General features: G+C 40.4%; 1 protein-coding gene across 9 annotated transcripts in view; it reads left to right on the forward strand.

Moving 5' to 3' along the window:
- EYA4 (EYA transcriptional coactivator and phosphatase 4) overlaps positions 1-16,570 on the forward strand; it is a 306,395-nt gene that overhangs the window by 34,722 nt on the left and 255,103 nt on the right. For 3 of the 9 annotated variants that reach the window (XM_025422313.3, XM_035707897.2, XM_025422315.3), the window contains exon 1: positions 281-694. The exons of 2 other annotated variants lie outside the window; for them this stretch is intronic. The gene's annotated coding sequence lies outside the window, so the exon portion shown is untranslated. Of the gene's footprint in view, positions 1-278; positions 695-16,570 lie in introns of those variants that run through there. 4 more of the 9 variants (XM_025422310.3, XM_025422312.3, XM_025422307.3 and 1 more) reach the window with 3 other exon arrangements.

The raw sequence follows: 16,570 nt of genomic DNA on the forward strand, positions 1-16,570 counted from the left end.
TGGGGGCGGGGCGGGGCGGGGGCGGCGCGGAGGGCGCGGAGACTGCTGCGGCGCCACCGGGGACGCCGAGGGTCCCGAGCGGCCCCCGCGCGGGACCGCGGACGATGACAGCAGGCAGGCGGCGAAGTCGACTGAAAAGGAGTCGGTCCCCGCGCGCCGCCGCCCGCCGCGGGGCCCCCCGGCGACCTCCAGTGGCCGCGGGCGCCGGCGGAGGCGTCCCCCGCCCCCCACCCCGCGCGCCAGTGCGAGGCTGCCCGCCGCGCGGCGCACGCTCCGCGGCTCCCGGCTTCCGCGCAGCACTTCGAGCCGGTCCACGCGAAGCCGTCGCTCCCGTCCAGAGGCGGCAGGAGCCGCGGGGAAAGCGGGGCAGAGGCGACAGCAGTGGCCGCGCGCGCGCTCTCCTTTTCTATTCTTCCACTCCCCCCCCCACCTCTTAGTCCGGAGTTTCGGCTCGCCTCCTTTCCTCCTCCCCCTCGGAGCCGGCTTCTCCCCCCGCCCCGTTTCTCCCCCACTGGTGTACGCTGTTTGCCGGGGGGTGGCCGAAGGGGATGTCCTGTTTGCAGCAGAGACACAACGCGAAGGGGAAACTCCGACGCTGGAAGGAACGCGAGTGAATAGCTAAGTCCAGACGCACGGGGCTGCGGCTGGGACAGACACTCGAACTTCAGATCCGAGGCGGTCCGGGCTGCGGGAGGTGAGTGCCCCTGGTCCCCGTCCCGCGGGGCCCGGCTGGCGGGGATCCTGCGAACTGGCTCCCGGGAAGCGCGCGCGGCTCCTCCGGGGGCGCGGAGCTCCGGGAGCGGACGGGCCGTGGGCGCCGATGCCTCGCGGGCGCCGGGAGGCGGACGGAGGGAAGCCCGCCCGCCCGGGGCCCGGGCCGCCGAGGCTGCAGCGGTTCTCCCTGCCCGGGCGGGCACCCCGCGCCCCGGCGGTCCTCTCCCAGGCTGCGGGGCTGCTGCAGGGCCGCGACGGGATGGGGGAGCGCCGCTGCCTGCCGGTGCCCGCCCCCGGCTCGCAGCGTCGCGGGCCGGGGTCTCCCCTACCTTCGTCCCGTGCACTTTGTGATTTCGATGCCCGCCCCCCGACACACACACCTAGACAAGCCTGACGCTGGGATGCTGACCCGATCCGGCGGAGGGCCCAGGCTCCCGGCGGTTGCCCAGTGCGGGCTGCGTGCGAACGCTCCCTGCATGTGCTTGGCCTCGAGGCAGCAGCCGGCCTTTTAAACCGCGGCCATCCCACGTTAATAGTTTTTATGCGGCGTGGACCGAATGCTTCCTGCGGCTTGCCAGGGTCCCTGAAATTAGAGGCGCCTTGTCAGAGGAGTCGTGTTCATTGGCTCGGGACGCGGTGCCATGGAGGGATTATAGCTTCTCGGAGCGGAGGGAGCTGGCTGCGGGCAGCAGGTCTTCTCTGGGTTTCACGCTCTCTGGGTCTGCGGTGGCCGTGGCGCTGGAAAGGGCTGTTTTCGCGCGGTGACGCGGGAGTCGGAAGGAGACCGCGCGCGCTGCCTGTCTGGTTTTGCGCCACACGCCGCCAGAACTTTGGCTTAGTTTAGTAACGCGTTAAAGATGTTTCTTTCTTTGTAAGGATTGTTTGAACAGTCTGGGAGCTCTAAGGAAACGAGCGCACCGAGCGCCAGGGCAGGGCTGCAGCGAATCCGGAGAGCAGCCCCTGGTTAGGGTGGCAGCGTCTCCCGCCCCACCGCCTCCCCTGCTCCTGGAGGGCTAGTGGGGTTTGTGCTCTGGGCAAGTGTGTGTGTGTGTGTGTGTGTGCGCGCGCGCTGGAGGGTAGTGTTTGGAGACAGTCTCTTGTCACTCGCTCCCCGCGCCTCTCTCCCCTGCACCGGGGAGCCGCGGGTCGTTCAGGAATCCTAACCTGAGGGCAGGGCAGGAAGGTGCAGGTCCCCGGGCTTTCTCCGCTGAGGTGCAGAAGAGCGACTGGGGCGTGTGTTTTGGTTTCCGAGCAGTTCCACGTGGAGCATCTTCGTGTGCGTGTGCGTGTTGTGTACTTGATCTGTGAGGAGGTAACAGGAGTCTGGTGTTCAAACCCAGTGGGCCGTTGGCCATTAATTCGCTTTCCTGGCTGTCATTACAGACACTTCCAAAATCCGATACCCAACAGAACCAACAGGTTAGGTTTCACATTAAGAGCTCATGCTTAACAGTTTTCTTTCTCCCTTACCCCTTTTGGCTTGGCACCCTGGGATCAACGTAATTGATGTAGGGAAACATATCTTCTCGAATATGGCATTTTGTTGTAGTTCTGCGCGGCCGCCTTTTGCAGCCTCCTGCAGTTGTCAGTTTCTGGGCGGGATCCTTTGGGACTTAGGTGGGAGCCTTAGGAGCCTTTAACAACCGCCCGCTCCCCTTGAGCAGCTTCTGAAGTTTCATTTACATGGAGGTGACTGGCAGTATTGAAAGTCGATGATGTTTTTTGTTTGTTTGTTGAGTTGTTTTTGTTTTTATTTTTAAAACTCCCTCAGGACAAGGATTGTACCTTAGTTTTAAGCAGAAATGTTGCTGCTGTTGCTGCTGCTGCTGCTGCTGCTTTTTCTTTTTCTTCTATTATAATGTTTCCTTGTGGCAACAAGGAAAGGGGGAGGGGAGAGAATCCTAAAACAAAATATTTGATACATGTGTGTTTTAGGAAACTGCACTGAAAGGCATTTGTGTGTGTGTGTGTTTTAAATAACATTATCCCAAGAAATAAGTAACAGTAGTAACAAGAGACAGTTTTCTGTGGAGCTAGACTGCCAGAATCTGATTTTTATGGCAACAATACCAAAGGCAGATATAACCGCATCCATTTTTATTGTTATTATAAACCATCAAAATAGTTTATTCCATCCGATTAAAAGTTGTAAGCCATTCGGAGTTAAACCGATTTTTAGCAATAACTGTACAAGAAAGTTAAAGCTTTTGATAGGTACAACTTTGAAAGTAACATAATTAGATTATTTGCAAGCTGCCCTTTTTCTGATTGTTAGGGACATATCCTTGTCTTTCATAACAAGTGAAGGTTTAAAATCAACGTGGTTTACAAAAGCCATTTTCCTTTGTCAATTTCCTGAGAAGAGTACCCTTCAACATTTTAAGCCCATCATAGAGGTGGTTTCACAATTATAACTGAAATAAAAAGATTTATATTTTTATTAGGAAATATTTATTTCCTTGGGTATTAGGAAACTCAATTTCTCTTTTACAAAATGGAAATCTTTGTGTGTATATTCATAGGTAATATTTAAATTGTGTTCAAATTTGAAAATCAAAAAAAATAAGCCCTAAGATTTGTATAAGAAGAAATTGGTTCAGGAACAATCATTGTTCTTCTTCGAAAATACAGAGGATCTGCATTCTGGAGGATCTGTAGAAGCTAACTGAAAAAAAAAATTGCCTTTCCATAAAAGTTTCTTTTTTGAAGGGAGGCTGACAGATGAGTCGTTTGTCATTTTGCTGTAATTTGTTTTTTCTTCTAAAAAATCTCTTTGAATTAAAAAAGAAAACCCAGTTTCCCGTTTCTAAGAGTTTCCTTTATATTTACGTTGTGATTTGGGGTGTAAATAAATTCTACATACCCATGGGAAATAGAGTGTCCAGTTTCATGTTTTCAGTCTCTGTTGCAAGCTCTAAATGACTGATGCCATGTCTAAAAATATATTTATGTGGCTTGGTATTTCATTTAAAAAATTTATGTGCTGAAATTAATTTATCCAGGATTTTTTGAAAAATAGAATGGGAGAAAAGCCATAGCTGTTGTTACGAACAGTTAGGATGTTGGAAAGCTCACATTCTAAATTTCAAATAATAAAATTATTTTACTCAATGAAACCTCACATTTTTATAGAGAATTCAAGAAGAGGGGAGATAATCCTTTTCAAGACTTAGTGAAGTGTTAAGTAATTTAAGAGCTCAGGTATTTATTATGTTTTTTCATTATCTTTTTTTTTTCTATTAGGTAAATTCAGGAACACTGAACATTCAGTAAAAACAGGCCCCCTTTATAAGGACTTTATTCACCATAGTTCTGTATTGCAGCTGCTGATCATATTTCACCGAGCTGTTAAAGCACTTAAAACCTAAAATTAGGTACTGTCTGGTTGTAAATATTTCAGATCACTTATTTAAGAAACAAACAGAAAAGCGTGGTATTAAAAACAGAAGACGTCTTGAATCTTTTCACTGAAGAACTGAACAAACCTCTATCAAACACCTACTTATTTCAGTGAGAATATAATCACAGCAGTTTCTTTCTTAAATGGATATTATTTGTACATATTCTAAACTAACCTCTTATAATGTGTCTTCCTATAGAGTATCTTAAAATAAGTGTATTAAGAAATACAGTTGGGGGATTTTATTACAGTGGTTACTGGGGGAATGAAATCAACATGAGAAAGAATGGATGATGTTGCAGTGTACCTGCTTCTCTCTTGAATTTTTCCCAGTGAACTAAGAAACGACATGATCTTTCAGGAATTTATTGAGGAGATGGATGAGATGCAGTGGTGTATTTACATTCAGTTAGATGTGTTTTAATGTGGGGGGCACTGAATATTCATTAATTTGTACATGGAGCCAAACTTGGCATCATTTAGTTTGAACTTGAGTGGAAGAAAATAAGAATCTCATATTCAAGCACAGTACAAGCAATTTTTGATTGCTTTTAAGAGGTTTGAAGACTTTGTAAACATTACTGTCACCTAATATTGCTCCTGGTACTGCACATTAGTATATACCTTGGTGATACCCCATTTTACTCTTTGTGATCCTTGCGCGTGTCCAGCTATGTTTCTACTAGTAGAGAGGTACTGAAAATGAATACCACTACCCTTACTGCCCTAACTCCTTTTCTGTCTTCCAGAAAAAGAGATGAAATGGATTAATTTAAAAATAGAAACCATTTTGAGTTATCAAAACCACATTTTTATGGTGGTTTAAAATAGTTTCAGAGAGTGCACCTCTGAGTCTCACTGTAACCTTTTCTGTCATTGAAAGGTGCTAATTGATCTTAGGTCACTGACATAATAGTATAGTTTGATATTTGAAACCTTTCAGCATTGGCCTGGCCCTTTTCTCACCCTGAGATTTCAATCCATGGGTGATGAATAACACCATATTAATGTGTCAGGAATTCTAATTTTTTTCTCCATGTGAAACATTTTAATACAACATGATCATATTTTTAAAACTTTTATTTATGGTTAAGTACATTTATTTTGGTGTACTTTTGGGGCATGGGAAAAAGACCTATATTATCATGTTAGGATTTTTTTTTAATCTTATTCATTCACAGGTAGATAATTTTAGATTAAAAATTTTAGGCACAGTTTGATTGCTGTGATCACATTGGAATACTTTGAAAGTGAAGTTGCATTAAACCAATATTGAATAGCTATTTTGAAATTTCACACCTCATGCATATTTTCTTAAGTATATTCATATCTTAAAGAAGTATATTCTAAAGTAGAAATTGTCAGATTCATTTTTATACACTTGTAATTTTTTCTGTGTAAGTCCTCACCATTGTTGTCATCAATCATTACCACTGTCAATCATTATCATCATCATAACACCATAGCTGACATTTCCTGAGGCTTTACTTTATGCAGAACACTTTAAGGTGTTTACGTGGATTAGCTTAATTTTATCTTTTCAACTATGCTATAAATTTGTTTCTTTTATTATTACCATTTTACAGGTGAGGAAACTGAGACCCAGTTATGCTCTGGAATGCAGTCAGGATCCCAATCCTGTAGTCTGACTTCAGAGTCCTTATCATTAAGGGTTACAATGGGCAGTTGCTTCCACCAGCCAGATAGAAGTTCATTTCAGGTGGTCTCCAAACAAAAATTTTATTTTTATAATATTAGTTATGTATTTATTCCTAAGGGTATTAGAAAAATACATAAAATTTCATATTAAACCTATACTTTCACAGATAATATTGTGGAAGAAAAGGGCAAAAAAAAGTATTGAAGTAAAGCAAATCAAATTTTAGAAAGTCCCTATTTAAAGAAGCAGATGAAGTAACAGTGAGCAAAGGCTTGGCTGAAATAGCCAAAATCATGAAGGTTGGTGGCAAATGACTGAATTTGGAGAACGCTTCTCAAATGTCAGGAACGTATGACCGATTTTTTTTTTTTTTTTTTTTTTTTTTAGTATTTAACTTCTATGTAGAATTTTCCTCTGCTTTTCAAGTCTCATCCATTGGTAGATGCTATCAAGGTTACAGAGTTTTGGTTGCTGTTGTTGTTGTTTCAAGCCTGAATGCTGGTTATGAATCTCAAATCTACACATTTATGTTGAACCAGCTAATAAGAACCGCATAATACATTTCTAGAGGCAAGTTTAAATTATAATGGGGTCACCCATATTTTGGAAATACTTTAAGTTTGCATGGATATCATATCAGACTTTACATTTTTAGGGTTTTCTCCAGGTTAATACTTTTGTTTTGCTGTTGATAATCTGTTTTATAACTTGCATGTCTTTTTTCACTAACACAGTGGTTTTCATTTTTAATTTATTTGTGTATTGAGCCACAGGCCCCTTTATTCAAGTGAAAACTGACACTGTGCCCACTGGAGAAATATTCACTGCCCTCCCTGAGTGAAATAGAATGTGGGTGGCCCGTGAATCACTCACTAACGCCCTCCAACCATTGCTGGTTCCCAGAATCTCTGTAAGGGTCTTCTAGTGTGCGAATGTGTGAAAATCACTGCAAAAGGGTCCTTGAAGAAGGGGGTCCATTCACAGTACCTGCTGTAGTATGTTAACATGTCATCTACTAAAAAACAAAATAAAAATAACTCTCAAATACCGTAAAGTCTCTCTAGTGTAATAGGTGGGCAAAAGGTATGTCTAGTGTAATAGGTGGGTGAGTTATGTTGAATTTCCCTTTTGCAGGTTTTCTGTATTCTCATACTTTGCTTCTAGTAGGTAACTTAAGAATGCAAGCCTCAAAAATTCTGTGAAGAATAGCAGCACTACTAAATTCTTTACATGAACTTTCAGGTGTTCAGATGATGCTACTGTTTTTTTTTTTTTTTTTTTTTTTTTTTACCTTAGTATTACTTGAATATTCTTATCAACCAATCTGCAGCTTTATTTCAGTTTAGGACTTAGAAAATAATAAAAGTAGTCAGTACGTTTCCCGCATAGATGTACAGGTCTGAATGAGGCCCATCACAGTCTTACATACAAGATACTCTTATGAGTATCTTTTTCCCTCAAAGACTTTATGAAGAAATATTAGCAGTGGCCTAAATTGATGTGACCTTAGTTTTTCATGTAAATTATTGCTGCTGTTTCTGTGATTCTTTCCTCTTTTCTTTCTAAAATGAAAGGGACATTTCTAGTGAAGGCTACAATTAAATCATAAAAATTTATATTCATATGCTATTAAGTTTAATTCTACTCACAAAAGCAATAGCATTCGATTTGAAATTCTATACTTAATCAAGTAAGTGTACCACATGCTGGGAGAGCTTATTCTCCAGAAGGTCATATACACAATTCACAGACCTCTGTATATACCCCATGGAGTGATCTATTCATTACAGTTCACCTTTGACTCTGAACTCCCCGATGTTAAAGAATTTGAAAAGACCTAAATGTTCTCAGAGATTGAATACTTCTAACCTAATATGTCCATTGTGTTGAAAGTGATGATGACTTGGGGAGTCAGCAGGTTTCTGAATTAGCTAATTCTTTTCACTTAAAAGTTTATATTTAAATGCAAATATATGTTCATGTATGATTATGACTCAAGTAATTCTAGCCAGATTTAATCACAAGTGGGTGAGTCATGTTCAGTTTCCCTTTTGCAGGTTTTCTGTGTTCTCAAACTTTGCTTCTAGTACGTAACTCAAGAATGCAGACCTCAAAAATTCCATCAAGAATGGCAGCACGACTAAATTTTTTACATGAACTTTCAGGTGTTCAGATGATGCTACCGTTTTTCTTTTTTCCTTAGTTGACCCAAAAAGAATTTTAATTAGGTCTGTTTTGTCTCCTTGATCATTGCCTTTAGATTTTCCAGGTTTCATTCATCAAGAGACCTAGCAAAAATCTGGGTACATAGACATGCTTTTTAAGTGCTTTCTTATTTTTAGTGTTGCTAAAGACATGCAAAAATTAGAGTGAGACTGGGATGCCTTGGTGGGTTAGTGGTTGAGCACCTGCCTTTGGCCCGGGGCTTGGTCCCGGGGTGCTAGGATCAAGTCCTGCCTCCGGCTCCCTGCATGGAGCCTGCTTCTCCCTGCCTCTCTCTCTCTCTCTCTCTCTCTCTCTCTCTGTGTGTCTCTCATGAATAAATAAATAAAACCTTTAAAAAAAAGTTAGAGTGTGATGAATAGGTTTTCTTTATGTTAATTTTGAAGACTTTGAGGCTGCTAGTCTCTTAAAATAAGTTTTACTTTTTCTTGGCATATACCATTCACAAGGAATGGTTAACAATATTAACTGAATTAACCATGATAACCAAGATCACAGTTTAATTCTCAGATTATCATATTAGCTTTAGGTGGACACATGTCCTATACACACTTGGTCATACTGTCTTTGGTTTAGTCCTGAGGGACCGTCCTGGACTATGCTGGAACCATTCCAAAACTCTTCTCTCCATCCCTTGAATGTTCAATCACATTTGTTCACAGTTTTTTTTTCAGGTCACTCCTTGACTTAAAATTCTTCAAGAAATTTTCTCTTGCCTCTAAGATAATTCCAGAATTCTTAGCAGGGAGCACAGGCCCTTCCATGCTGAGAACCTTGCTCAGGTTGCTATTCTCATCTGTTAGCACCTGGTCACAAGAATCTCTAGCTGTATGGAGAACTGCAGTTCTCAGATAAATACACTCTCATCATTTCCACCTCATTTCTTTGTGCATGTGATTCTTTCTACCTGCAAGACATCTCTTCTGCCCCTGAAACTTTATTTTTTACTTCTTTTTCAAGACCACAGACATAAAATGTTACCTCTTCTGGTAAGTTCATCTGTCTTCCAAAGGCCGAGTTGGATGTTTCTTTCCTTTTTGATGCCAAAGCACTCAGTTTCTACCTTTAGCACAGCACTTGCCACATTGACATGTAATAGATTACATGAATTTAGATCTTGCTCTAGACTGAGAATTTACTGGCATTTGTCATTTCCATATCTCCAGTGAGTAGGGGCCAGTAAGTTTCTGTTGAGTGAATGCATAAAGAAAATGGGGATGAGGGGCAGCCCTGGTGGTGCAGTAGTTTAGCGCCGCCTGCAGCCTGGGGTGTGATCCTGAAGACCCGGGATCGAGTCCCATGTCGGGCTTCCTGCATGGAGCCTGCTTTTCCCCCTGCCTGTGTCTCTGCCCCCCCCTCTCTCTCTCTGAATAAATAAATAAATCTTAAAAAAAAAAATGGGGATGAGAGCTGTGATGGTGGCACTGGGCATCCTCTGCCATGAGATTGGGAAGAGTGGGGATAGCCATGACCGTAAGACTACAGGCCAGCCTTAAGAAGAACCTCAGGGATTTTTGTATTAACCCAGTAGAATTACAGGTCTGAATCCAGGCCCAGCTTACATGTATGTGTGTATGCATGTATTTATTTTCCATATGACTTTACCAGTGAGTAAGCCAAGGATCCTGAAGATCTCTGAAGATACAAGTATTTTATAGCACTTGAAATCCAAGGGACTCAATTCTTTTTATAGCAAGTGGTTAAGTACAAAGAATATGGAGCCAGGCTGCTTGCATTCAAACCCAAGCTTTGATACTAAAGACTCTAGAGTGATAAGCATGTTACTTAAATTGGTTTTGTTTCAGTTTTCTGATATGGAATAGAACATATACTTTATAAGTTTCTTCTTAGAATTCAGTGAGTAAATATATGTGAAGTACTTAGAATAGTGTCTGAGTATCAGCTATTATGATTATTATTGTTATTCTCCATTAATCAAAAATTTTCATAAATATTTAGAGCTAGAAGTCATTTTGGAGTCCATAGACTGGGGACTATAAACTTGGTCCAGGTATGAATTTGGCATTCTTGGGTGATCTTGGCAAATCTGAGGCTGTATTTGGAGCCCAAAGAGAAGACATTAGAGGTGCTTGAAACTGAGGTTTGGCCATTTATGTTGCACAGAATTTCTTAACAAATACTTCTACATGTAGTAATCTAGAATTTTGTGAAGGGTTTGATTTATGGAGTTCCTCAACTTCCCTGAGCAATTTTGAGTACATTAAGTAATGGTACTTTTATTTTATAGTCCATATTTAAGTTTCCTCAGTTGCTTTTCTCAGCCTGAAGGTACCAATTAAAATAATTTGTATATTTTTCAATTGACAATAGGTTTGATGAACTTAATGTAAACTTAAGATAACTCTAAATAATGCTATGATTCTTATCTCTGCAGAGACAATAGGGGGTTATAAGCTCCTCTGTTTCTAGAATTTATCACTCCGTCCTTAGATTCAGATATAATGACTATATAGCAGAGTGGGGTTGAGTGAGGAAAGTAAGTTAAAATTATTGGTAAGGCCCTGTTTTTAAGGCTTACCTGGAACTGCCAGATGCATCTGTAATTTAAAAACATATACTAATATTGATGTTATGCTGGAACCTACAATATATGCAGACCAGTATTTCCAATAGTTGATATACAGTGTTTCCCAAAGTTGTGTTTCCCAATAGTTGACATACAGTATTACATTAGTTTCAGGTGTTTTCAACCTCTTATTATTGATGTTTTGGGCTCAATAATTCTTTGTTGGGGGTGTGTGTGTGTGGCTGTCTGCTATATTATGGAGTGTTAAGGAGCATCCCCAGTCCGTACCCACAGCAACACCCCTTCCCCAAGTAATGACAGCATCTCCAGACATGGCCAGACATCTTCTGGAAGCACAATTTTCTCCAGTTGAGACCCCACAACCAAAGCAGATCTTAAGACCACTTGTTAAAGCCAGAAGATTTCCAGGCATCTGTATGAGAGAATTGTTCTACTTCCAGGCAGGCGTGGAGAATCTTTATACCTTCCTCTTAAGTTTAAGTAACAAAATCAAACAACTCTCTTTGGTCTGTGTAGATAGATAAACTTTATATAGAGAGGATTTACAGGTGAGCTTTATACAGATTGACTATTTTCAACATATTTATTTTTCCAGGAATAATATACGAGTGGGGAGAGCAGAATACCTAGAAAACTATATAAGATGTAGATGTTTGTTTGACTCACCTTAATATCTATTTTTTCTATTTTTAAAATATTATTAGTAGGTACTTTTGATTCATTAAAAAAAAATTTTTTTTTAGGGACCCCTGGGTGGCTCAGCGATTGAGCATCTGCCTTTGGCTCAGGGCATGATCCCGGGTCCTGGGATCGAGTCCCACATCAGGCTCCTTCCAAAAAGCCTGCTTCTCCCTCTGCATGTGTCTCTGCCTCTCTCTGTGTCTCTCATGAATAAATAAATAAAATCTTTAAAAAAAATAAATTTATTTATGATAGTCACACAGAGAGAGAGAGAGGCAGAGACATAGGCAGAGGGAGAAGCAGGCTCCATGCACCGGGAGCCCGACGTGGGATTCGATCCCGGGTCTCCAGGATTGCGCCCTGGGCCAAAGGCAGGCGCCAAACCGCAGCGCCACCCAGGGATCCCTTGATTCATTTTTAATAATGGCAATTACTTATTTTTCCAAAGATAAATAATTCAGTAATAAGAAACTTTTATTTATAGTCTGTAGTATCAGAAAAAGCAAAGTTGGCTATAATCGCAACTGCCTAAGATTATAATACTTAATAAAATCATTTGTTCATTTGTCATGGAACATCTTCCCATGAAATATGTCTGAGCTTTCAGTTTGTACCACAATTTCAGTATCTTGAGTTCAGTAACATTGGCACAACCTGATGAAACTGAAAATAAAAATATCACATGTAAGCATTCCTGTGATGAATTACCCAATTCAAACTTATGTTCTAGAATTCTTTAGGTTTAATTTTGACAGCCATTTTATCTATGACCTGATCTGTAGTTGACTGTAAGTAAATGTGACTGGTCTGAATACCACCTCTGACCTCTGCCTAGGGTAGGCTTCCATGAAAAAATGTTTGAAGATGACTTAAAGAAGCAAAATGGAAAAGTAGAATGTTAACATAAAATTAGGGAGGATGACTTTACCTACATGAGTTTTGGGTTGAATGTGAAAGTTATTTTGAAGTATGAAACAATTAGTATTCTAAGTATGTGATTGTACTAATACTCGTATGAGGTCTAAACAGTACATAATTTTTTCCATCTCATTAGTAAGTGCAAAGATACCGGAAATTCCACACATATATATTGTCTGATTTAGTGGTTTTATTTATTTATTTTATTTTATTTAAAGATTTTTTATTTATTTATGAGAATGCACAGAGAGGAGAGAGAGAGAGGCAGAGACGCAGGCAGAGGGAGAAGCAGGCTCCATGCACCGGGAGCCCGATGTGGGATTCGATCCCGGGTCTCCAGGATCGCGCCCTGGGCCAAAGGCAGGCGCCAAACCGCTGCGCCACCCAGGGATCCCTGATTTAGTGGTTTTAAATTAGGCAGGTAATCATGTTACCTGGAAGCAGTCAAACTGACATAGGGATTTCACATCATTTACTAACTGATGCTCAAGCAGGCAGGGCAGAGGTACTTAAAAACATACTCTTTCTGTTTATCTCATACCTCTCTTTTCATTTATGCTTTAATTTTTGAAATGTAGTTTTAAGAGGGGGAAGTGGCTACAAAAATACCCTATTGTATGGATCAGAGTGTCTTTCTGTTTTCTAAGAGGAGAGTGACCTTGCACAGCTACTTGTTAGCAGAGAGATAAAGGTTCTGGGCAACCCCGTGACAGGTGAGGGGCCATTCCAGGGGACTTAAGGGACGGTCATAAGTCAGGGGCTTACATTGTGAATCTGCCCCATGCACTGACAAGAAGTCCACAGAAGGCAGAGCAAAACTCAAGTCCATTCAGACACTTCATGCCTGATGTTGAATAAAAAGCCTGTTCATTAGAGAACAGCCAACAAACCAGAGGGTCTATTTTTCCTAAGGAATCCTTGGATTCATAAATTAGGGACTCTCCTCCTCCAAGAATTCAGGTCACATATCTGCTTTCTGATATGTGAAAGCAGAAAGCATTCTTTGTAGAGTGGGTCCTAATGTAAGACTTAGCTATTTTTGTGAATGCTCTATGTTATAAAATACAATTAGGCACTTCCTTTTTTTTCTCCCTGGGGTACTCTCTCCACCTTTGCCTTCCACTGCTCCAGCTCCCTTCAACTAATTGCCCCTCACTCTTTTGCTGCCTACCTGGACAGAACTCTACTTACTTTTCACGGCTTAGCTCAGATGTCACCTCCTCTGGGAAGCCTTCCCTAAGGTTCATGCAGATTTCATTTTTTTCTCTTTGTAATACACCTTTTGGGGGGCTGTTGATATAAAAGCATATTGTGCTGAGGCTAATTATATGCGAATCGGTCTTCTAGAGAGACCTGGACTCACAGAGGGTAGAGATCCTATCTCTGTGTCTGCAGTGCCAGCACCTGGGCGTTTCGATAGAAATTCACTAACTGCACTATTCCACGTGTGTCTTCAAAGGGCTCGCATCCGAAGCCAGACAGCTACAAAGAAGATCCTGCTTATAGTTTGGACACTGATTCTTTATTCCTTATAGTTTTGGAAGGAATTTTATTGGTTATTTTTTATGCTAACTTATTTAAAGCATCATTTGTACTAAGGTATTAATTGATTTTCTAGAAGAAGAAAAGATATATCCGGCATGAACTTGAATTTTGAATAAACAAATCAAAAAGACAGATTCTAGTTGAGGTTTATAGTCGTCGTACTTCTACTTCTCTCCAGCAGCAAACTTTGGCCTCTCTGGCTGCTTGCTGCGGAGACACACTTCATGTTATTTTGAGGAATTTCTAACCCTCAGAATTATGGATTTCATCTGAGAGCAAGTGTGTTCTGTATTTGTTTATGTCATTGTTTCAAAATATGGGGTCCAGAAATCCCAGATGTGTCTGTTAAAGTATGTGTGGCCTTTTGGTGAGAGAAGTTAGGTCTTTTTCCAGGCACAATTGAGGAAGGAAAATTTTTTGTTTAGTTTTTAGTGGTTTGTTTTTAGGCATTTTCCACAAAAAGATGAGCAAGACCCTTCAAAACCACCAACTTGCTTATTTAGGGGGAAAAAAACCCTCCTGTGTCCAAAAATAACATTAAATTAAAATTATTGTTTCCAATAGTTTCAAAAATTGTGGCTGTATTTCCTTGTATGAGTCACTTCTGAATGCAGTATGTGATTGCACTACATCATGAGGAGGCGTCTTTGCTCTCTAGTTTAGTGGGTCACATTATTTTCAGAATCACATCAGAAGAGGAATTTACCTCAACTCTATTTTGCAGTAAGGGGTTGAATTAGAGACGTCAAGTGATGTATTCAAAAGGGAGCTAAAAAGAGGACCTCGTCCCAGAGACACCCTGGTGCTCCCAACTTTCTTGTCTTACTTCCTTTATTTTCCTTTGGTTCTGACAAGGAGTTGCAAATCTTGGACGCAGACTACATCTGTGTGTGTCGGCTCCTTGGAGGAGCCTTGGGGAAGTTCTTACGGAGCTGCCGTGCACACAGGGGTAATAATAGCTCCAGAGTGTGCACACAGGGGTAATAATAATACTTGCCTCTTGCCTTGTGGAGTTGTGAGGAATAACTCCGTTCGTATAGGAAAGACCCTGAAAATGTTCAGAATATACTTTATTTTTTTTTTAAATTTTTATTTATTTATGATAGCCACACAGAGAGAGAGAGAGGCAGAGACACAGGCAGAGGGAGAAGCAGGCTCCATGCACCGGGAGCCCGATGTGGGATTCGATCCCGGGTCTCCAGGATCCTGCCCTGGGCCAAAGGCAGGCGCTAAACCGCTGCGCCACCCAGGGATCCCCCCAGAGTATACTTTAAATTGATTTCTTTGAATAACCTGCTGGGTGTATTTAACATTCAAAAAAGGAAACTTGTGCTGCTGAAGCAATATTTTTTTTAAATCCTTTTTTTTAAAGAAAAGAATTCATATGCTTTGTAACATATTAAAACAGATATGAAAAAAAAACCCAGATATGATAGAAACTATTTTGAGGGGAATGACTGGAAGAAAAGAGGCTCCTGGTATGCAGATAAATGGTCTTTATCATGGTCTGATTGGTACCATGAGGTTGCTTATTTAGTATTTATCAGCTGTGTACTTTTGATTTATGTATGTTTTATGGTAATAAAAAGCTAAAAAACACAGATGTATTTAAAGTAAAAAGTGGATGTCCCTCACTTTATTGATTTCCTCCATATTCCACAAATTCGAGTTAATCGTTACACTTTAGTGCACTTCCTTTCAGACTTTTGTTTCTATACATGTGTAAGTGTAAGAACTATGTGAGGTTAAAATTTATTTTTATTTTACACTTGTTTTTATTTTGATACTTTGTATCTTCAATACTTTCCACATCAGTGCATATGATTTTGGATCTCCTATTTAATTAATGTGTATGTTTTATAATTTAACTGTTCTCTTTTTAGTATATATTTAGGTTGCTTGCAGATTTTTACTATTACAAAGAGTGTTGCTGTGGTGGTTTTTATATAACTCTCTGTGTATCTACCCAAAATTCCTGTAGGTAAAACTCTAGACATAGAATTAATAGGTGGAAGAATATGTGTATATTACATAGATTGTGCCAAAACATTTTTTCAAAAAAGTTACAACACCTTGCATCCCTATGATGATGCTTGCCTGTTTCTCATAAAAGCCAAGAACAAAAATTTATGCTTAATTGAACATGGTAATTGTGCTCTGATTCATAAGGAGGCTTATAGTATAGTAAATTCCTTGAGACTCGTACACCAATTGGAAGAGTTCACTGATGAGAGCAAATAATTGTATTAACCCCATGTATAACAAATCTAAGTTATATATAGTTAATATCTCACTTAAGAGTTGTTAGAACTGAGTTATATGAATAATTATTGTATATATTCATACTTCTTTAATTGGTAGGAAGAGAAAAACAGTAACTCATGTTTGTGACATGTTTTCACTTAGTATAAAATATTATAAGAATTATTAGGAGAAATGGCTCTAACTCAGATATTGTTGATGAGAATTTATGAGGAGTTATGTATTATTATTCTATTAAGAGCCAACTATGTGCCAGGCATGATTCTAATCACCTTACTTTTATTACTATAGTTTTTTTTTATTACTATAGTTTTTAACATGTAAGTGAAAGGTATTGACATTGTATTATTAGAAAAGAGGTTACTCCGTTCTGAATATATGTGGATAATTATTACTGTATATCAAAATATTGGTTTTCTTATCAATGTATTAATTTGCAAATCTCTGAAATGTTATAATCTGTTTAATGTGCAAATTAAAGTTAATGTATCAAAGTCCAGAGAATTGCTACTCAAGTCCCGGCTAAAGTCGTATGATACATGAAGTTTAAAATGAAGTGTATTAATCAGTTGACTTTATTCTTAGAGTCTACACTGTAGAAAGTTCTGTGTCCAGAATA

Source organism: Canis lupus, chromosome 1 (assembly GCF_003254725.2).
Source record: "Canis lupus dingo isolate Sandy chromosome 1, ASM325472v2, whole genome shotgun sequence".
Classification (NCBI taxonomy): domain Eukaryota; kingdom Metazoa; phylum Chordata; class Mammalia; order Carnivora; family Canidae; genus Canis; species Canis lupus.